Consider the following 23,146-nt stretch of genomic DNA (forward strand, 5'->3'; position numbering starts at 1 on the left):
TGTATCTCTGTATCTGTGCGTAGTTGAATTTGCGCTGCCAATACTTAGCCCTGCACTGGAACCCACAGCTGGGATGCCACTGTTAGGTGCAAGATCTGACTGAAGTCCTTATCCACTCCATTTGGAGACTGATCAGGAATGACCAGTCACACCAGCTTTAGCAAACCATCCACCTCAAACTCTTGCCAAGCAACTTGATCCTGATTACAGTCTGTCTTACCCCACTTCATTGTTGTGGCTTTTGCTTTTCCAGTGAGGTTCATGCACAACCATTCCATTCTGCAATGCAATGAGCAGATTTCTTCTCATAGTGGCATGGCTACACACAGCAAAAAGCACTGAGTGTTTTCCAACATATTTCGTTGGGATTTAAATACCAACCCTGCAACAAAGTTGGTGAGGGGTTTGGAACACAAGCCCTACGAGGAGAGGCTGAGGGAGCTGGGGTTGCTTAGCCTGGAGAAGAGGAGACTCAGGGGTGACCTTATTACTCTCTACAACTACCTGAAGGGAGGTTGTAGACAGATGGATGTTGGTCTCTTCTCCCAGGCAGCCAGTACCAGAACAAGAGGACACAGTCTCAGGCTGCGCCAGGGGAGGTTCAGGCTAGATGTTAGGAAGAAGTTCTATACAGAAAGAGTGATTGCCCATTGGAATGGGCTGCCTGGGGAGGTGGTGGAGTCACCATCACTGGAGGTTTTCAGGAGGAGACTTGATGGGGTGCTTGGTGCCGTGGGTTAGTTGTTTGGGTGGTGTTGGATTGGTTGATGGGTTGGACGCGGTGATCTTGAAGGTCTCTTCCAACCTGGTTTATTCTATGTATTCTAATTAATGAGGCATCGCTAATCAATCTTGTGCTTTTCAAAAACATTCTGAAAGGGTAGAGTACTGGGTAACAAACAGCAGTAAACTTACATGGAAAGCGTTTATTTTCCTCCTAGATGAACTTTATAGCTACTATGTATTTCAGAGCATTACTAAAACATAAGGGAGACAGATGGAATGTAGTTTGATTTATTGTATTTAACTGTTTTGGTTTTGGTTTTGTTTGTGTGTGTTTGGTTGTGTTTCTTGGTTGTGGCGGGGGTTTTTTGTTTGTTTTTTGTTTGGTTGGTTTTGTTCTGTTGTTTTGGTTTTGTTTTGGTTGGTTGGGGTTTTTTTTGGTCTCTAGAGCACAGCTGTCTGTTACTTTGCACGAAATGTATTTCTCTGTAAGCTCACTCTCACGCTTCATACGACGGCATTCTAAACATCTTTACACTAAAACTTCCTATTTTTACTGACTGCATTTACTGATAATGTAACAATAATGTAATGAGTTGGTTAACTGTGACAGCTTTGTCAGAATTAAATCAATGGTGCAGAAAGTGTGGTTGCTAATTAAATGCATAGCCAGTGCTTATAGCCTAGCTTTTGTTTTAATGGCATCCAAGAAGATGGCTTCAAATCTGGATGTGCTTCAGTTACAGAATTTTTATTCTTTATGAAGAACTACAGGCCCACCCCGCCAAGAAATGCTTAAGCTCTCAGAGGAAAAGCTTTAAGATTATAATGGAGAGATGGATGGGCTTCAAAATTATTTTGTACAGAGGTATGAAATAAGCATTACCCATCCTCTCAAAAATTCTGTGTATGTTTAGTGGTAACTGCGAAATTGCTTTCCCACAGTTTAAAGCTGAATAAATTTTCAAAGTCAGTCAATAACCACCTGAGTGTTAAATCAAAAGAAGTAAAAGTAAATATTATTTCTTCCTGTCCATGCCAGAGTATTTTTCTCTTAAGATAAGCTGCCTAGGAACTTCATTTTTTATTCACAAAATTCTCCAAGGAAAACACTTCCAAGCACAATTTCAGCTATTTAATTCAGAAGGAAACGTCATGCATAGCTTAGAGCTGATGCACATTTCCCTTACTGGTTTCCTGCAAGCCTCTCAGTTCCTTCAAGGATCATTCATATTACAGGACATTCTAGCTGTGTTTCATTAATCACACAGATAAGAAGGAAGAATATTCTATATGAACACATTTATATCTATCTGAGTGTGAGTATCTCCTGAAAGCATAGATACTTTAATAGAAACTTCAAGTACTCACAGAAGTATTTGCTACCCAGGAAGGTGCTCAAGTATACACTCAGTGGAAAGATTTTTGCTGTATTGTGTTTAACTGCTGAACTAAGGCCTGAAAGTCCCTCCTTGAAAAGGCTGTGGTACCAGCGAGCTCAGGTGTCAGATATGGCTGTCTCTAAACAGGTGCCTGTCATCACTGGCTTTCCTGGCTTTTAAACCACATTCTTAGAGTGCAGTCAGTGCACTGCAGCACGTCATGGTTGGAAGGAGTCCAGCACAACAAAGGCAGGAAACATGGAATTCAAGCACCATATAATCCTGAACATGCTGAAACACACACTTCCATAGAAGTCCTGGTGAACAGCAGGGGATTATTGCAAAAAAACACAGATAAGTGACTTGTTAGGGTAAAATCAGTGTTACTTGTAGCAAGAACTAAATGCCTTCTTTTAAAATATATATCATTGCTATGATTTTGGCCAGTTACTTTTGTGGATGTGTTTTGACTCTGCAATTTTGTTTTGTATCCCATCACTGAATTATTCTCCCTTTGCATTTCTGATATGTAAATAGAACCTGTTTCGCTGCTTTTACTGATTAGATAACAAAACAGACCATAAGGAAAATTATAAAGCCAAAGACTATTTGTAAGAGCTGGTTTAAATCTTTACAATTAATATATCAACAGGCTTTTGCCTAAGATCTGCTTTCATAAAATATTAACAAGTAATGTAATTCTTTAAAAGGATTTATGGTGTAAATATATTAGAAAAAAATCATTAAATTTTGGGGAAAAAATCTAATTTATTTTTTTAATTCTTTTCCCAATTCAATTTTCTTCTTATTCCTGCTTTAAAAAACAAAAAGTGTTCACAATGTGCAACAGCAAAATTGTTTATTACTAAAGGCAAAAAAAAGCACACAAAGCAGTCTTTGATTTGCAGTTCACAAAAGAGCATGTAAACTGTTCTGCCATATAGTGTGACTACTTTTCTCACTTCTCTCTTTTTTTTTCTCTCAAATGAAAGAAATTATTCAAAATCAAAGCTGCATTTCCTCCTCAAAGAAATGACCTCTAAGCATAAAAACGCTTAACTGTCTTATGAAGAAGAACGTTCACAGGGCTTTAAAGAAAAATCCAATCTTCCTGTTTATGAAGAAAAAGACATCCCTGCTGGTGGCCACCTCTACCACTCACTGCAGCTCACAAGATCACTACAGCACAGAGAAGGCTTTGCTATGTAGGCAACAGAGAAGACATGGACCCAGTAACCATAAGGTTAAAATACTCAAGCCTCTGCCTAGATCCTTGTCTCTATCTTTTGCCTTTCATTGAGGCAAAGACAAAGAAGTCACATGTAGGTCTAAATACACTAGAACATGCTAGTTAAACCTAATGCATATGAAAGGACCTCTCTGAAAGTGTGTACTCTTGATTACTCTCAGTGTTTTTCCTCAATTCAGAGAAGTTTTGGGCAAGATCATAGAATGGTTTGGGTTGGAAGGGACCTTAAAGATCACCTAGTTCCAGCCCCTGCCATGAGCAGGGACACCTTCCACTAGATCAGGGCTCTGTCAGGGAGGGGGCATCCAGAATGTCCCTAGGCATCACTAAAGGTGTTTAGGAAGAGACTGGATGGGGTGCTTGGTGCCATGGTTTAGTTGATTAGATAGTGTTGGGTGATAGGTTGGACTGATGATCTCAAAGGTCTTTTCCAACCTGGTTAATTCTATTCCTATTCTATTCTACTCCTATTCTATTCTATTCTATTCTATTCTAGGCAACCTGTTCCAGTGTTTCACCACTATCACTGTAAAGAATTTCCTCCCAATATCCAATCTAAATCTACCTCATCCATCTTTAAGCCTCTTATCCTATCAATACAAGCCCTTGTAAAAAGTCCCTCCTCAGCTTTCTGGAAGGCTTTCTGCCACTGAAAGGCCACTATGAGGTCATGGAGCCTTCTCCAAGCTGAACAGCCCCAACTCTTGAAGCTCTAACAGTTCCATGTCCCTCTTCTGCTGGTGGCATTGAAACTGGACACAGTACTCCAGGGGATCTCATGAGAGCAGAGTAGAGGCGGGGAGAGCTGCCTCCCTCATCCCTTCAATCTGATCTTCAGTAAAGCACATAGAATCATAGAATTGTTAGGATGGGAAGGAACCTCAAGGATCATCTAGTTCCAGCCCCGCTGCCATGGGCAGGGACACCTCACACTAGATCAGGTTGCTTACAGCCACATCCAGCCTGGTCTTAAAAACCTGTAGGGATGGGGCTTCCACCACCTCCATGGGCAACCTGTTCCGGTGTGTCACCACCTTCATGGTGAAGAACTTCTTCCTAACATCCAATCTGAATCTACCCATTTCTATTTTTGCTCCATTCCCCGAGTCCTGTCATTACCTGACACCCTAAAAAGTCCCTCCCCAGCTTTCTCATAGGCTCCCTTAAGATACTGGAAGGCCACATTAAGGTCTCCTTGGAGCCTTCTCTTCTCCAGACTGAACAGTCCTAACTCTCTCAGTCTGTCTCCATAGAAGAGGTGCTCCAGCCCTTGCATCAAACCCATACTGCACCAGCTTGGAGATCAGGATGTTGTGTGGGACAGTGTCGAAGGCTTTGCTCAGGTCCAGGTAAATGATGTCAGCTGCTCAACCTTCATCTGTTAATGTTGTTACCTTGCATAAAAGGCCACCAGGTTTGTCAGGCAGGATTTGCCCTTGGCGAAGCCGTGCTGACTGTACTCAATCACCTCTTCATTATTCTTTTGCCTCAGCAGTGCCTCCAGGAAGATCTGCTCCACGATCTTTCCAGCTACAGAAGTGAGACTGATTGGCCTACAGTTCCCTGGGTCATCCTTCTTACCCTTTTTGAAAATGGGGGTTATGTTTCCCCTTTTCCAGTTAGTGGGCTCTTCCCTGGCCTGCCCTGACTTTTGGAATATAATAGAGAGTGATTTAGCAACCTCACCTGCCAGTTTCCTCAGCACCCATGGGTGTATCCCTTTGGGTCCCATGGACCTGAACACTCTCAGGTTCTTCAGATGGTCATGAACCTGATCTTCACTCACTGATCTTCACTCGCAATGGGCAGTTCCACATCTAAGTGTCTGTTTCACTGCATAACCTTAACCTGTGACACCTTGAACAGGAGGGGACAGATCTTGGTGTCCTTGGTTAATGTTTTCAACATGACAAATTTCTGTCTTTTTGTCACTTTTGTAGAAAGACTCCACTCCCCTATGGGAACTCTGAATGGGGACATATGTTGGAATACAGTGGTTGGACTTAAGTCGGCCTGCTTGTAGGAATGCTTTGACATTTACAAGGGTTGGATCTCAGTCCTTACTCAAAAGAAGGAATACATTATCCACTTAGTAGTGTCATCAGCAATCCCATAGACATTGCAGAAGCTAAAAATGGACTTCTTTTCTCAGCTTGATGTCCTGATCATAAACTTAGGCTAACCCTTGTGTTGAACACACCTCAGAATTGAGAACTTGTACCAGAATTAGGTGTAGCCTATCAGCTTTTGGTGGTGCTAAATTGCTTGGCTTCCCAAACATTGTAGCAGAGTCCAGAAAAAACGTGATGCCTCACTATTGTGAAACATAACCCTCACCCCCAAGCTAGTGCTAGCCATGAATGGTCACAGTCCATCAGACAGTAAAATTTGGAAAACAGTGCTGCCTCTCCATCACAGCAGATGTAGTCATACACTCAAGTTCTTTCCCGTAGAATCATAGAATCAATAAGGTTGGAAAAGACCTCAAAGATCATCATATCCAACATGTCACCAAAGATCTCATGACTACTAAACCATGGCTTCAAGTGCCACGTCCAATCCCTTTTTGAACACCTCCAGGGGTGGTGACTCCACCACCTCCCTGGGCAGCACATTCCAATGGCTAACAACTCTCTCTGTGAAGAACTTTCTCCACACCTCGAGCCTAAACTTCCCCTGACAGTTTGAAACTGAGTCCTCTTGTGGTGCTGATTGCCTGGGAGAAGAGACCAACCCCCACCTGGCTACAGCCTTCCTTCAGGTAGTTCTGTTCTGTTCTGTTCTGTTCTGTTCTGTTCTATTCTATTCTATTCTTCAGGTAGTTCTATTCTTCAGGTCGTTCTATTCTATTCTATTCTATTCTATTCTATTCTATTCTATTCTATTCTATTCTATTCTATTCTATTCTATTCTATTCTATTCTATTCTATTCTATTCTATATGTAAATGAGATAGCTCTGAAAGCATCATAGATGCATTGATACAGTTGTAGAGAGCAATAAGCTCTCCCCTGAGCCTCCTCTTCTCCAGGCTAAACAGTCCCAGCTCCCTCAACCTCTCCTCATAGGGCTTGTGCTTGAGGCCTCTCCCCAGCCTTGTTGCCTTTCTCTGGACACGTTCAAGAGTCTCAGTGTCCTTCTTGAACTGAGGGGCCCAGAACTGGACACAGGACTCAAGGTGTGGCCTTAACAGTCCAGAGTACAGGGGCACAATGACTTCCCTGCTCCTGCTGGCCACACTATTTCTGATACAGGCCAGGATGCCATTGGCCTTCTTGGTCACCTGGGCGCACTGCTGACTCATGTTCAGCCAGCTGTCAATCAGGACCCCCAGGTCCCTTTCTGCCTGGCTGCTCTTCAGCCACTCTGACCCCATCCTGTAGCCCTGTGTGGGGTTGTCGTGACCAAAGTACAGCACCTGGCACTTGGACTTGTTGAACGTCTTCATGTTGGACTCTGCCCATCTGTCCAGCCTGTCAGGGTCAAGCTAGTATGTTCATTTCCCATAAACACATCAAAGAGCTTCCAGGTAAAACATTTTCCATTCAGTCTTTATTGACTTTTGAAGCTGACAGCAAAACTTGGGTCATTAGAAAGACAAAAAAAGAAAGAAACAAACAATAAAAATGTAATCAAGGACAACGTATTCTAGTAAAGCATTTTTAATATGCAAGTTTCTGCTGTTCTGCTGTGAGCTATGGCTTATTTCTTGCGATTCCCTGAGCTTTCCACAGGTGAAGTGAGCATACAAACATCATGGTTAGCTGAATGACCCAAAGCTGTGTGGTAGATTTCCATGTGTGTTCACTAGCCTGATACATTCAGACGATTTAAACACTTGATCTCAGTACTGATCTTTAGAAATGAACACTGGACTTAATTCATGCCTTGTATAATTCTATGAGCTTCAATTGAGTTACAGTAAAGAGAAATCTGAAGGAACTGTCCTAAAAGAGCGTATATTCTCTGACGTTTTAAAGAGATTTCCATTCCTTAGGCAGTGTGGTAGTATGATTCAGATTTATCACAACAGACTGCAAAGCATTATTCAAAGCATGTTGTTTATGATATTTGTGTTATTTAATTTACTAAAGTTAATGGAGAGTAATTGATGCCAGGATTGATGCTCAAGTGCTGTAGGAGCTCTTGCTGACCCAGAAGTGTACTTTCTTGGTGACCCACTTGCAGTCAAGGCTCAGGTACAGGTGTGGGAATTAATGATGCCAGCAAACAGTGGAGTGGAGCATCTTTGAAAGAAAACTGACAAACACATAAATAGAGAAACAAACTCTACACTGCCTGGACTAATTCCAGACAGTGCCTGGAAGACAAGTAAAAATTTAGGGTACCAGTGCCCCTGTTTGGGGGGGGTTGGGGGTTTTGTTAGTTTGTTTGTTTGTTTTTCCTTGAGTTTTTTAAGAAAATACTTTCCTTGGAAATTACATTTGTGAAAGGAAAACTGTGCAGTTTTTAAAACTCCAGTGAGTGTGCCATATTTTAGTTGAAGACTTATAAAAAACTCAAATGTAAGAGGTCTTGGAGAATGACACATGGTCATGGGGAACCTGTTAGAGAGCTTAGGTTAGATTTAATTAAAACCTGCTTATGTCACAAGTCTATTGTCTTGCCTTGTAAGCAGTGGTTTAGATGGCATAGAAGGAGATAAAGAAAGGTTCTTTGGGACAGCTCTACTGTCATTGTGTATATTCTGGGCAAAACTGAACTAAATTCTGTTAATGAAGATAATTCCTTACAAACACATAAGAAAAAATATAATCCTCAGACTGCGAGCAGAAACAGGCTACCATCTCTCATAGAAGCTTTGCAGACATTCCTAGCCATGGCTGTTCCCTGTGTCCCAGGCGTGTAGGATTTCATAACATTTTAGATTACCCAAGCACTTTGCAGACACTTTGGGAAGATGACAAGAAACCAGTGCATTCAGATGCAGGTGCAAACTAACTATGAAGAGTGGCTGCTGCTTGCTGCCAGCTGGTGAACTACCAAGTTTGACACATCTCATACTTGGGAGCCATCTACCTCAAACACGGTGCTACAGACTACTCTGTTAACTGTGATAAATATTCCAGTACCCAACTGCACCACAAAACAGTAGATTTCCAAGAGTAGTCAATGATATCCTTTCCTCTCTCTAGGACTGCCTTTGTTACTACATTGTAAATATATTCTGGCTATACTTAGCATGGATCTCCCTTGATGCGGCCCTTTGTAATGAACAAGATATTTCCCTGTGCATCATTTAAAGCACAGGATATAGGCCAAATGTTTCAGAAGCATATTCATTACTTCACACTGGGGAATTGCCACAATAAAATATTAAATAAAGTCAGATCAAAATAATAGCTACTCTAAGGACTCCTTGGTATCATCAACCAAATGCAGATGGCCCCGTTAATATAATGCAGACTCAATATTTTGCATGGATAATTTCTAGCAGCTAGGGTCACAATAGAAAATGTCTCCCAGGAAATAAAGGATAATTAGGCTAAAAATGCTCAGAATTTCCCAAGGAAAAATTATAAATGTCAACTTAAAATATAATGCCATAGAAATCTCTAAAAGATTTCTAACAAAAAATATTTGGGACTTCAAAAGAGCTTGTCAAAGGCAGCTCAGTTTGTATGATATGCAAAACAAAAATAAGGTCCATTCATAAATATACAGTTTAAAACTGGTGTAACATATAAATTGGGATTGATATATTTTTTCGAGAGTCTAATAAAAACATAAAATTTAACCTCTGTTATGATATCCTTCTTGGCTGTTACTGAATTCTGTACATGCTACCTAATAAACTGAACTAAAACCAGGACATGAAAAGCAAATGTCTCCCTCCAGGACACGCTGAACAATAAAGGGTCATCTTGCCTGACTTTTGACACCTGCAATGAACACATCTTCAGGTGAACAAATAACTCTGGACTCCTTTCTAGTGCTAGTGAAGTGAGAAACATTTTAGATTCAATTCACCTTTTCTGCCTTGGGAAATGGGAAAATTTAAACCTAAACTTGCCTCTTTCCACTGTATCATCTATTGCTAGAATGACATATTAGAGTCATTAGCTCAAACCTTGCATAAGGTGATATAATTTTCATTGAATATGAAAAAAAATGTAGTTCAGGAAGATTATATCAAGTGCTGCTGACAAAACCGGTCTTAATCATAGAATCAACTAGGCTGGAAAAGACCTCAGAGATCATCAAGTCCAACCTAAAATGCAAAGTTTTGGCTGGTTTGTTTTTGGTTGGTTTGGTTTTTTCCTCTTTTATCAGTTACCACTCTATAATGTGAAAATCAGAAATAAGTCACTTCCTTCAGGACAGCATTGTGAATATGAACCTGATCTGGTAATGTCAAATGAAAGCCATAGCATACACTCTGGTAACTAGGAAAAATGTCCTAGAGTGTTTCCCAGGTCACTTGACCTACTCAGCAGTGGCTCCAGCTTGACCCTACACTCACTTGCATGTGCTCACTTGCCTCTGTTGCAGGACACATAGGCCCAGTGAGAAGTGCTTTGAATCTAGCTGCTGGCCCTCAGACCCTCACAGACACTCATGCACAGAGACTTCAATTGTTTCAAAGGCAATTATAATTAGCAAAATGTTGCATAGACTGCTGAAAACTAAACACACTGCACATCAGTGAAACAACCGTGAGGAACAGGTAGTCAAAAGATTCTTTTTTACATTTTTAATTACCAGGCAGGCAGAGTGCTGATGTATAATAAGGCAAATTATTTGAAGTTAGTGATTATGTGACTACGTGTAATCACAGCCTTGTGAGTCTAACATGGGGAACTTGAGAGGGGCTTCAACTTAATTCGAGGAGGGGGCGTTTAACTCACCATGAGGCCGCTGATGACCACTTAGTCCAGGTGGTGTCCAGCAGTTGTCTTGGTCAGTGTGGTCAAGTGTGAGGATCCTAATTATGAGTGAGGGGGTCGCTGCCTGCACACGGCACACAAAGTGGCCCTAAGTATTACTGGCCACTTTGTGTGCCGTGTGCAGGGGCGGAGTTTGCCATGTTATTCAATGGCAAATAAGCTCTGCCCCTGCACACAAAGTCTTATCGCGTGTGCTGATCAGTAGACTTTGTGTGCACTTCCCAGGGGGGGCACTAGAGAGCACTGGTGGGAGTGTGATCACACGGAGAGGAGTGTTAACGACTTGGCTCCGTGTGTCATACGACCCCGAGTGTTCCTTGCACCCCCACCCGGCCGCATGGTGAACACTTGAAAACGAGGGTCATATCCAGGTGGGAATTCCTCGCCAAGCGGAGCACCGGCTGGATGCGGAGCAACCCAAAAAGTGTGCTGTGGCTCTCGTTAAAGCTATTGGGGGTCGCGGGCAGTGACCCCCTCACTCACAACTAGGATCCTCGCACTTGACCACACTGACCAAGACAACTGCTGGACACCACCTGGACTAAGTAGTCATGGTGAGTTAAGCGCCCCCTCCTCGAATTAAGTTGAAGCCCCTCTTAAGTTCCCCAAAAATAGTTTGAAATTGTTTGGGGACCAGTGGGGGGGCTGGTCTAGTCGGTGGCAGGCACTGACGTAAGTCCTTATTGCTTAGTGGTATGGGTGCAATACCGCTTTCCACCACAGGCACACAAGTGGCCCTGTGTGCTACTCCACAAAATGAGTTAGCCACTCAAGACTGCCACAAGAAATGCAAGAAATGTAGTCATGCTGCCAGACAGCAATGGCACCACTAGGCTGACTGGCTGCCTGCCCATTCCTCGCCTTCGTTATAAACCGACATTCCTTTTCTGCTGCTCAGCGTAACAATAAATCCAATCTATTTACAGGCAGTAACAGCCATGCTTGAGATTCACACACACAGAGGTGATAAAATTACTTCAGAAAGATGAGTGAGACTGGCTCAGAAATGCCTTACCTTGTTTTTCTTAACAAAGCCAGTTTCTCTAGTGTACATAGAGGAAATATAAACCTTATCTCTTATGAAAATATCTGAATTAACCAGCCTATGTCTCACCCCATGACACTGAGAAGAAAACATTCATGAATGTGTAGGCCTCAGGATACCAAAGAGAAAAGTAAAGAGTCCCGTAAAATGCTATGTCCTTACTCTTCACTTTCCTCTTCTGAAGCAAACATTCCCATAATAGCGTGACATAACTGTTGTAAAGTGCACTCAGCTGCAAATCCACATTGGTCTCTGGTAGAACAGTCAATACTACCCAGCAGTGCATACTGCAAAAACTAAACTCAAGAAGGTTACAACCATAAGGTGATGCTGATGCCTATGTGTTGGACTGGGCTGTCTTTCTTTTGGGGATCCGCCACAGTCCAGCAGAAGAGAGGCTAATAAGACACTTTAGTCTCTTTTTCTTTCAGTTTTATAAACCACTTGCCTAAAGAATGCTGGCTCATGCTGGCTACAGGACATAAGGGGTGGATTCCCAGCTGAATTCTTCAGGGATATATTGATTCAAGTTATTCCAAACAACCATAAAGCTGCTCTTGACTTTTCATCTGTTCTCACAGACTTGCTCACTCTTTGTCAAGGCTTGTAGTGCTGTAACATCAGAGTTAACATCCCTCTTAACTCTGTTCTTCTGATTAGAATAATCCTTCTCCACTGTCCCTTCTAATACTTTCCTCTGGCATAGTAACATACAAATACTGAGCTGAACACTGCTATATTCTATTTGTGCTGGCTGTTTTCCTGAGAAATGCATTCTATTTGTGGCACATGTTGACACAGCTGGCTCCAATTTGCCTTCTCATGCATACTAACTTGGGGAATCCTGCCATACTGCTACATGCAAAAGAAATCACACCAGGCTTTTGCTTCAGAGGACTTCCCTGCCTATGGGTTCTTTCTACTGCCTGGGGAGGTGTTTGCTTTCCAGACTGTCCTCAGCTACCTCAGCAGATGTGTAGACCCATCACTGGGGTCATGTCCAAGGATAGTACCGAGAGGGAGACAATGCTTTTCCAGCCTAAGGGCTTGTTCCCCACCCACTGTTCTTGAATAGGATTGTCCACACATGGAGTTAGTCAGGGTAAGTCCCTATACAGACAAGCCCTCTATGCTAAACGCACCACTCTGAAGGATGCTGAGGCCTCTAACCACATCCTGGGTACTAGATGTCCACCACAGGTTCCTTATCACTGTGCCTTTATGCTGCAATCTCAACCAGAGACTTCAACCGTAGCAAAGTTTAAAACCTGTTCTTTCAGAGCTCTGTGATTAACTTAAAGACCTTTTATAGTTATTATTAATCTGATAGCTGCAATACTTCACCTGCATATTTTAAAAGCCTTTGAAGATAACTAATTCACCTTTACACTGCTACTGTTTCACATCTATGTGTCATTTCTGTATGTGTATGTCAGGCAGATCATGCTTTATTTTTCATTCTTGCCAAGCTAACATAACAAGGATTTCATGAGGATTTTTTTTTTGGAGGGGGTGTTTGTTTGTGGTTAGGGGTTTTGTTTGTTTGTTCATTTGGGGTTTGGGTTTGGGTTTTTTGAGGTGGTTGGTTTTTTGGTTTGATTAGGGTTTTTTTGTTTGGGTTTTTTGTTTTGCTTTGTGGTTTCTTTTCTTTTCTTTTTTGAAGCTATGAGAAGTGATTAGGGAAATCATAATATCATAACTCATAGAATGGTAGGGGTTGGGAGGGACCCCTGGAGATCATCTAGTCCAACTGCCCCCTGCTACACAGCTATGCCTATATCAAGTTGCACAGGAACATGTCCAAGCGGGTTTTGAAAGTCCCAAGAAGACTCCACAGCCTTCCTGGGCAGCCTGTTCCAGTGCTCTGTCACCCCCCAAGGAAAAAAAGTTCCTCCTTAAGGTTAAGTGAAAACTCCTGTGTTTTAATTTGTACCTGTTGCCCCTTGTCCTATTATTGGCCAGCACTGAAAAGAGCCCAGCCCCATGCTCATGATTTCCATCATTTAGGTGTTTATAAGCATTCATAAGATCTCCTTTCATTCTTCTCATCTCCAAGCTAAAGAGCCCCATATCCCACAGCTTGTCCTCATAAGCCAGATGCTTCACTCCACTAATCATCCTCATGGAACTCTGCTGGACTCTCTCCAGTAGTTTTCCATCCTTCTTGAACTGGGGAACCCAGAACTGGACACAATACTCCAGATACTGCAACCTCACCAGGGCAGAGTTGTCGGGGAGAGAATCTTCCTTGACCTGCTGGCCACACTCTTCTTAATACACCCCAGAATACCACTGGCCTTCTTGGCCACAAGGGCACATTCCTGGTCATGGTGAGTTTGTTGTCCTTCAGCAAAAGCAAAGCTGCTTTTGAGCAGTTCAGTCCCTAAGCTCTACCACTGCATGGGATTATTCCTCCCCAGGTACAGGACTCTACACTTCACTTGTTGAAATTTGCCTCTGCCAAATTCTCTGGTGTGTCCAGGTCTCACTGATTGGCAGCAATGCCAATATTCCCATTTTCTATCATCAGCAAACTTGCTGAAGACACACTCTGTCCCTTCATCCAGGTTGCTGATGAAGATACTGAACAAGACTGGATGCAGTTCTGACCCCTGGTGAACACCATCAGGCACAAACCTCCAACAAGATCCTGCACCACTGATCACAACACTCTGTGCTCTGTCATTCAGCCAGTTCTCAATCCACCTCACTATGCATTCATCTAACCCACACTTCCTAAATTTACCTGTGAGGATGTCATGGGAGACAACATCAAAAGCCTTGCCAAAGTCAAGGCAGACAATATCTATTGCTCTCCTCTCATCTGCCCAGATGGCCACATCATCATAGAAGACTATCACATTGGTCAAGCATGATTTCCCCTTCATGAATCCATGCTGAATATTCCTGATGATCTTTTTTACCTCCACATCCTTAGAGGTGACCTCCAGAGTGAATGGTTCCGTCACCTTCCCGGGGACAAAGGTGAGGCTGACTGGTCTGTAGTTTCCTGGGTCCTTCTTCTTGACCATTTTGAGGACTGGAGTAGCAATACCTTTCAGGCACCTTCCCTGTTCTTCAGGACCTTTCAAAAAAAGGTGAAGAGTGGCTTATCAACAACCTTGACAGATCCTTCAGCACTCATGGGTGCAGTCCATCTGGGCCCAGAGATTTGAGGGTGTCTAGCCTGTCTAGGTTATCTTCAATCTAGTCTTCCTTGACTAAGGGAGAGTCTTCCTTCTTCCAGACTTTCTCTCTTAGCTCCAGGGACCTGAGGGCTGGTTTTAGCAGTAAAGACTGAAACAAAAAAGTTATTCAGTAACTCTGCCTTCTCTGTATTCTCAGTCACCAGGGACCCAGCTCATTCAACAGTGAGCCCGTGTTTTGCCTGGTGTTCCTTTTCCTGCTAATGTACTTGAAGAAGGTCTTCTTGTTAGTTTTCACATCTTTTGTGATATTTAACTCCAAGAGGGCTTTAGACACATTCTGACAACATTCCTATATTCCTCCCAAGTGGCCAGTCCCTTTTTCCACAGTACTGGTGACTTCCTTCTTCCAACTAATTTTTTTCCAGAAGCTCCTAGCTCATCCCAACAGGTTTCTTATCTCCCTTGTTTGATTTCTTACTCATGGGGTTGTACCAATACTTGAATATTAACCATCTCTCTTTGTACCCCCGATATTCTAGAGCTTTAACCCATGGGATTCTTTCAGCTAGGGCTCTGAAGCAGTCAAAGTTGGCTCTCCTGAACTCCAGGGTTGCAATCCTATTTACTACCCTGCCACTTTCTTACATGATCCTAAACTCCACTATCTCATGGTCACTGCAGCCAAAGCTACCACCAGCCTTCACATCCCCAGCAAGACCTAGCTTGTTAGCACAAGGTCCAACAGTGCACCTCTCCTTATAAAGTCTTCCACCACCTGTGTAAAAATTTGTCATGAAGTCACTGCAGGAACCTGCTGGACTGTGCTTCACTGCATTGTCTTTCCAGCAAATATCAGGGTGCTTGTGCATGAAGTCACAAGGCATGTGATTGAGAAGCCACTTTAAGATGTCTGTAGAAGGTCTCATTGGCTTCCTCTTCCTGACAGGTGGCCTATAGTAAACACCCATTACAATGTCATCTATATTATCCTGTCCCTGAATTCATACCTGCACAGTTTCAACTCATTCTTCTTCCTTGCTCAGCCAGAGCTAAATACATTCCAGTTGCTCGCTCACATAAAGGATAACCTCACCACCAGGCCTTGCTGGCCTGTCTTACTTTTAAAAGCACGTAACCCTCCATTGCAACACTCCCACCATCAGAGTCATCCCACCGTGTTTCTGTGATGGCAACTAAATCATAGCTATCCTGCTGCACAGTGGCTTCTAACTCCTTCTGTTGCCCATGCTGGGTGCATTGGTGTAGATCCTTTTGAGTGACGTTAATGATTTCACCCCCAAAATTTACCTGCTAATCCTAGGCTCCTTTCTAGTGAGACTGTTTTATTCCCTTCTCCCCTGTAAGCTAGTTGAAAGCCTGAAAGCCCTTTTGATGAGCCTCACAAACTCATGGGCAGGAATATGTCTTCCCCTTGTGGTAGCTGGACTCCATTTGTTGCCAGCAGGGCCCAGAGTCATGTAAACCTGCCCATGGTCAAAGAAACCGAAGTTCCACCAATGACACCAGCCTCTGAACCATGCTATTGTTCAGCTGTGTTTCCTCTTCCTTTCAGTATTCATCCCTGACACTGAGGGGATTGGGGAAAAAAATGCCAGTGTTCCTGATACTTCAATCAACTTCACTGGTGCCCTTAAATCCTTTTCCATCACTTCTGAATTTCTCTCTGCAGCCTCATCACTGCCCACCTGCATGACCAATAGTGGGGTAATGGTCAGAGGGCCCGACTAGACCAGGGAGTTTCCTAGTATCATCTCTAACCAGGACCCTAGGGAGGAAGCAGACTTCCCTGTGGAATGTGTCAAATTAGGCCCTCTGTTTCCCACAGAAGGGAATCACCTGCAACAATGACCCTGCTTTTTTTTTCTTACCAGAGGCAGATGTAATTAATGGAGCCGACTGACTCACCCCAGGCAAACCCCGGGATGGACCTTCATCTACATCCCTGTTTGCCTCACCTTCACGTTTCAGAGCCAAGTATTTGTTGTGTAAGGGCAACTGGGAAGGTGAGTGGCATGGGTTGAACTGAATCTGCTGCTGATACTCAATACCATGCTGTTGTCATGCCAGCTTCAAAACGAAGTGCTGGCTGGAACAAAGTATCATGGGGCTTGAAGTTCAGATTGTAACATGAGAGGCTTCCTATTCTGGTTGCTGCTTCTTGATTCTGGGTTTGGGGTGTTGGCTGTTTCTGCTGGACTGGCTTCTGTGTGCTTGGGTAGGGGGAACTGTTTTTAACACTGCTTTCTGCTGTTGCTTCTGCATTTTGATGCACTTTTCTGCCAACAGGCTAAGGTAACTGTGCATTGTACCATCTCAGTAAAATCCACTCTCCCAATCCTTTTGTGTGTGTGTGTTACTTTCCCTCCCATCTGTGTAGGGCTCAGGGGTCTTGTGAGAGTGCTGTGTTAACCCACAGCAGTGAGGGAGGCTGGGAGGTGATATGTCTGCCACCCACAGCAAGGACCTGTTTCCATTCCCCCTTGTCTACTAGTATTCCACCTTCTGCCCACTAACAGTGAGGCAGGGGATCCTCTGCCTCACGTGGAGCTTCAGTCTGCCTTAGGGGTGGCAGGGTGTAGCTTCACCAATCTATCTCTTTCTCACGCTCCCTGATACTCCTTAACTTTTCCACCTCCTCCTTCAGCTCTGCCACCAGTGTGAGCAGATCATTCATCAGGTCACACCACACATGGGTGTCGTTTCTACTGCCCTCTGGTTCTGCAACAGGCTCAGGCACTCCCTGCAGCTGGAGACCTGCACAGCTGTATGCCTGCATGGAAGCTCTGTTTAGGTCCCCACACTCCTTGCAATGGGTTTTGGCTGAGTTGGTTATTCTTCTGGGAAGACAATGACCACAGGAAAAGCTGCCTGCTGTGCATGACCTGCCTGCCCCAACTGCCATGCAAACTGCTGTGGCATGCCCTTCTGATGAGCCACTCCCTGTTTGCCTGTCCAGTTCCTCATGATCCCAGTAGTTCACTGTAACAGCCCTCTGCATTCCTGTGCAGCTCCATGCTGAAAGCATACTTTTTTCATACTTTTACATTATTAGACAAAATTAAAAGGCAAAATTCCAAGTTCAATTCTGTTACTGCTGTGCAAAACTGGACTAGCTCCACCAAAACCATGGTATTATATTAAATTTATGCTGCCCTGGAATCTGAATTTGGACAGCAGGCTTGTGGTCAGTGCTTGACTATAAAACTTTTTGACTTGAGGATTTTGTGTCTCTCTCAGAATCCTTTTCAGATGAATGTCAGACAATGCTGCATTTTTCTTTCCAAAAATGCACATCTCGTGTAAGTGAGCAAATGTAAATGTAATGTTTTAACTGTAAAGTAGGGTACATCTAGGGAGAGGAACCAACAATCTGATTTACAAACCTTGTGTAGTGGGTTGAGAGAGGGCCTAGCTCTGCCTCCCCCACAGAGTAAGAAACCACGGCTAAACTCAGCTGGAGAAAGCAGACTATATTTACAAGCATATATAGGAAGCAGACTATATCTAACACAATATATACAGGTATTTTACAATATATACAGAAATAGACAGCAAATGAACTCAACCAGAAACCAGACCCCCAACAGAGGGGGCTTCCCCCTGTGCCCCCCTTCACCCTCCCTTCTTCCCCAAGGAGGGTTAGAAAAGAGAAGAGGGTAGTTAGCAAGGCAGACAAAGGCCTAGACACAAGGAGTTAGTATCTCTTATCTGTTGGCCAGAAGCCCAGAAGCAGTCCAGCTGAAAGGGAGAGCGAAGGAAAAGAAACTGACCGAAAGTCCCAGCCACTCTGGGTCTCAAGACCTCACCTCCCCCTTAATCTGCCAATGAAATTCGTTTAGAATACAAAATATTTTATAGCCAGAGTGCCCCTTCCTTAAAGGCACAGCCTCAAACGGTCACACCTTGATTTGCTCTTTTGCCAGTACTCGTATTTGGATCTGTTCAGCAAATACTATAAATGGAATTACCCCAAAACACCTTAACAAAATTTTTAAGTAAAGGTATCATGGGTTAGGTCTAAATCTGCTGCTACTATTCAAAACCAGCCTGCTTTGTGCCAACTTCAAAATGAAAGTCCTGGCTGAACCAAAGTATTATGGGGCTTGAAGTTCAGACTGTAACATGAGACGTTTCCTATTCCACTTGCTGCTTTAGGGTTCCAGCTTTTGGGTGTTGGCTGTTTTTTCTGCAGGAGTGGAGGTGAGATGGGTGTTTGCTGAGCAGCTCCCTGAATTCTTGCTTTGTGATGTGGTTGGGGGTTTTGTCTTCATTCTTCTGCACTTTTTCTGCAAATAGGCTGAGCTAAGGTAATTATACATTGTGTTATCTCATTTATGCTATACTTGTTTTGTCTCAATCTCAACCCAGAGGGTTTTCTCTGTGTGTTACTCTCCCTCAGTTCTGTGTTCAGGGGAAACAGGCAGGTTAGTCCATTACAGCATGTTAACTCTTTAGAGAAGGTCAGTTCAAAAATGGGTCAACTGCCTTTTTCCACTTGCTTAGCACGATCTGCACTCTAGAAAGACTGAGTGGGACCCAAAAATTGAGGGCCCCTAAGTTTTATCATCTGTCTGGACTTGATCACACTCCACAGTCTCTTCTTCTGTGTAATCCTCCTCCTCCCACTTGCAATGTCAGTTCTTGTGATGTCCACAGACTGGTTGCACAGGTGACATCCCTGCTATGAGGATCAGGGCCTCCCTCCAACACCAATGCAGATTCTGTCTCCAGCTCAGCATTCCTCTCACAACAGATGGAGAGCTGACTCAGTACCAACAGTGTCAATTTTAATTTCATTTAATCTACTGTCTGTTAACACCAACTTCTGAGTGGTTCTTTGTGTAGCAAGAAAAACTAAAAAATAGAGACCATAAACAGACACCCAAGAAAATACCTCTCCTCAGCTCTTCCTAGTCTCATCTTCCCTCATGTTTGCCTAGGTTTTCAATTAGATGGCACCAATTTCTTTAATGAGGCAACAAGTGGCATGAAAGATTGGGCGTAAGAGTGGATGCAATGGCTTCTCTTGGACTTGTTGGGGACTTGGAACCTGTTTAAAGCAAACAGCATCAGCAATACCATGTGCATTATCATTAACTCCATTTACAGACCTTGTACCAACTGTAGAAAAAGCAGCAATTACTGTTATGACAGGCATAATAAAGCATCCAGCCATACCAGTGTGCATTAATCATCCATCCACTAGTCACAGGGATGTGGAAGCAATAGTTGTCTGTTCTTAAATGTTTGTACCAGTAAGGCTTGTAATCAGTAGAGTCATCTTCCTCTACTGGGTGCTGGCAGAGGCAAGGTCATTCTGCCTAAGGACAAAAGTATCCCACAGATTGCAGCCCAACTACTGATTCTTTGTGCACAGAGGCACAGAGGCACTACATCCCTGGATGTAGTGTTTGCAGTAGGAGAAGCATTGTACAATGACTGACAGAGTGGAAGGAGCTGGATGTGTTGTTATTTCACTTTTTGTGGTGTTCAGATAGGATAGGATAGCTATGAATCCCAGTTATTTTTTACAATCTCACAAACAGGGAGTTGCCTGTAGTTTAATTTCTGCTGCTGTGAGAAAGTCAGCATTTGATTCTTCTAAATTTTTGAGCCTTTAGCAGCAGTCTGGGGTTTATTTATACATTTCCCTCATTCTTGCCCTCTCCCTCACACACATGCACTCCACCCAGGTCCTATGAGTCTATCTTTAGACTTGCAAGCATTTTGGGTAGTTACTGGAAATCACCAGCTACTTCCATTTCAATCACAAGTGTGGAAAAAAAACCCCAACCAACCCAAAACACTAAACTGAACTTTAGTTTGTCATGACCTATTAAAAGTTTGCAGATGTCAGTGATGTCTGGAGGCTTGTGAGCTTTCATATAAGCTTGATTTGTGTAACATCTAAGCTTTTTCTGTGAGTTTCACTGCTACCACCCAGTCAATCCCCTTCAGGGTCCTGCTGTGCAATAGCACACTTCCAATGGATACAACAGAACCTGAGTGGATCATGGGAATAGTTGGAGAATATCATTAATTGGGAAAATGTGGTAGTTCTATTAAACACACACTGGTTCCACATCAACTCTGACATTTAGGAATGGAGGAGTGCAGAGATGTAATGCCTGTTGTGCAATGTTCTGGCTCCACTCAGCTTCTGCTGTTGGAAAGCAAACCTGCTATCAAGGGCTCAGAGAAAGCCAGACACTGAACTTTGCAACTAGCCAGAACTTCAGTTTTGCATGTTTATAATTTAACTTAATTGAATTAGTCTCTTATTCTTCATATTTGCTAGTGTGGACACTATATTTGAGCCCTGACACGGGCAATTCTATCAACACGTTCAGCTATTAACATATACAGGATGTATTTTCTGGATGACTTACATCTAATCAAGAAAATACCTCCAAGCAGCTATATTTTAGTTGAAAATTTACCTTTCAAAAGCCACAGAGCATCTCATTATGTGGCACAGGCTAACCTTAAATGGTGTATTTTCTGAATTATAGTTCTCGTCTTAGAACCTTGCTGCACTGTCAAGATCCATTCAGCTCACATCTATGGAAATAGCTAGTTTCCTTATGAATTCTAATCTAAGGCATTGCTGTGTGGCCCCATAGATTTAATTGCTCTGCTGTGAGCTCTGTTTCCTTCACCATTTCTTTTTTCTCCTTTGGGAAATCTGCTTTTGTACACAACATATGTTACTTATTTAATTCTTGGGAACAACGACTGATGTCATTACAGTTTCCAGCCATGTGTCAAGATGCCAGCTGACCTATATATGCCTCTTCCCCACACCTTATTTTTCTTTCAATGAAAGTGATCTGTTCTATGCCTCACCTCAGGCAGTGGGGAAAATCCTTTGCCCATGTTTAGCACAGCTTCCAGCTTGAGCACTTCTTTCCCAAGTGTGTGCTGGGAGGGCAACTCCACAGAGAAGGTCATGGCCTAAATAGTATGAAAGCAGTCTGTGACTCCAGGCAAGGTGCTTATGAAGCATCCTTCCTCACCTGCTTTATGCTTATTGCTGATTGCAGATCCTGGGGGAAACTGGCTGGATGGTAAAGCTTGAGTAAATTAAATATATATAAAAGGATAGCTAAATCCATCATCCACTTCAATTTTGCTTGCAATGGGAAAGCAGCACTTCAGACCCTCATTAAGACACAGTTTTAAGTGTTTGTGCTTGTTACCAAAGTAGATCTGTGTACTGCAGGGCATGCCCATTCAATTGTGCCAGCTCACTACCACAAGCTCCCTTTCACAAAATCTTGGATTTCCTCCATACTTTTTTATTCCTCTCAGGGGAAATACAGTTGCCTCTTTGATGTCAGCATTTAATGATGATACACACTATGTAAAAGATTAAGGTATCTGTTGTACACATGATGGGGAAAATAGCCATTTCTTTTTCACCTGTGGTGATTAGAAATTTCACAGTAGTTTTTGAAATCATAGGTGTGTTCACTCTCACTTGCTGGACAACCTTCATACAAGTAAAGCTCACAGTTTTCATGGCTATTTTCAATACACATCAAGGTGAATTTTGTTGCAGAAATCACGTTGCAGCCTGAATTTTCTGACCCTGTCAAAAGCTGGTCATAGTTCTCTGGAGTACACAAAGGAAATAGAGTTTAAAAGCAAAAAAAGGAAGAAAGGAAGAAAGAAAGAAAGAGAAGAAAGAAAAAGATGGTGTGTGGATGCTACTGGTGGAACAGTGTTTATTTCCCTCTATTGTAATTACATGGATACCAAAGAAAAATAAATAACCACAGTTTAAGAGATATCAGCCATAGCATGCTTCCAGTACTCATGTTTGTAGGTTTTTGCTTACACACACTCAGAAAATGTTCAGCAGTGACCTTTTTCCACTGCTATTTGGCATTTGTCATTTTTCCTGCCATTTTTCTGCTGGTATTATTCTTCCTGTTTTCTTTTGAGCCATTCTGTTATCTACTCACAGCTTCCTATTATTTCCTCCCTGCTCACTTCGTGTTTATTTTGGCTGCATTTTTCTTACTTTTCCTTACTTTTTCTGTCAATTTCCCTTGTTCTTGTATGTCTTGCTTTCCTTCCCACTGTTCTCACAGGGGACTTCAACTTCCCAGATGTTTGCTGGAAATACACCACAGAGAAGAAACAGTCTAGGAGGTTCCTGAAGTGTGTGGATGATAACCCTGATGCAGCTAGTGAGTGAACCAACTGGGGAAGATGCCCTGCTCAACCTGCCATTTGTGAACAGAGAAGGAGTTGTGCGTGTGATGTGAAGGTTGGAGAATGCCTGGGTCATAGTGATCATGAAATTAAAAAGTTCTGTATTCTTAGAGAAATAAGGATCAGAATCAGCAGGAATGGTTTTAATCTGAGGGAGAACAGCTTCAGAGTGGAAGTTCTTCAGTATGAGGGTGGTGGGACTCTGGAATAGGCTGCCCAGGGAGGTGGTGGATGCCTCCTCCTTGGGCATGTTTAAGATCAGGTTGGATGAGGCCTTGAGCAGCCAAGTCTAGTTGAGAGGTGTCCCTGCTCACAGCAGGGTAGCTGGAGTAGATGTTTTCTGAGGTGCCTTCCAATGTAGGCCATTATACGATTCTATGATATTTACATATTTCCTGGCTGTGAATATCAAAAGTGTAGAGGGATCAGGATTAAATAAATTGAAGAATG

This window comes from Dryobates pubescens, chromosome Z, assembly GCF_014839835.1.
Source record: "Dryobates pubescens isolate bDryPub1 chromosome Z, bDryPub1.pri, whole genome shotgun sequence".
NCBI classification, from domain to species: Eukaryota; Metazoa; Chordata; class Aves; order Piciformes; family Picidae; genus Dryobates; species Dryobates pubescens.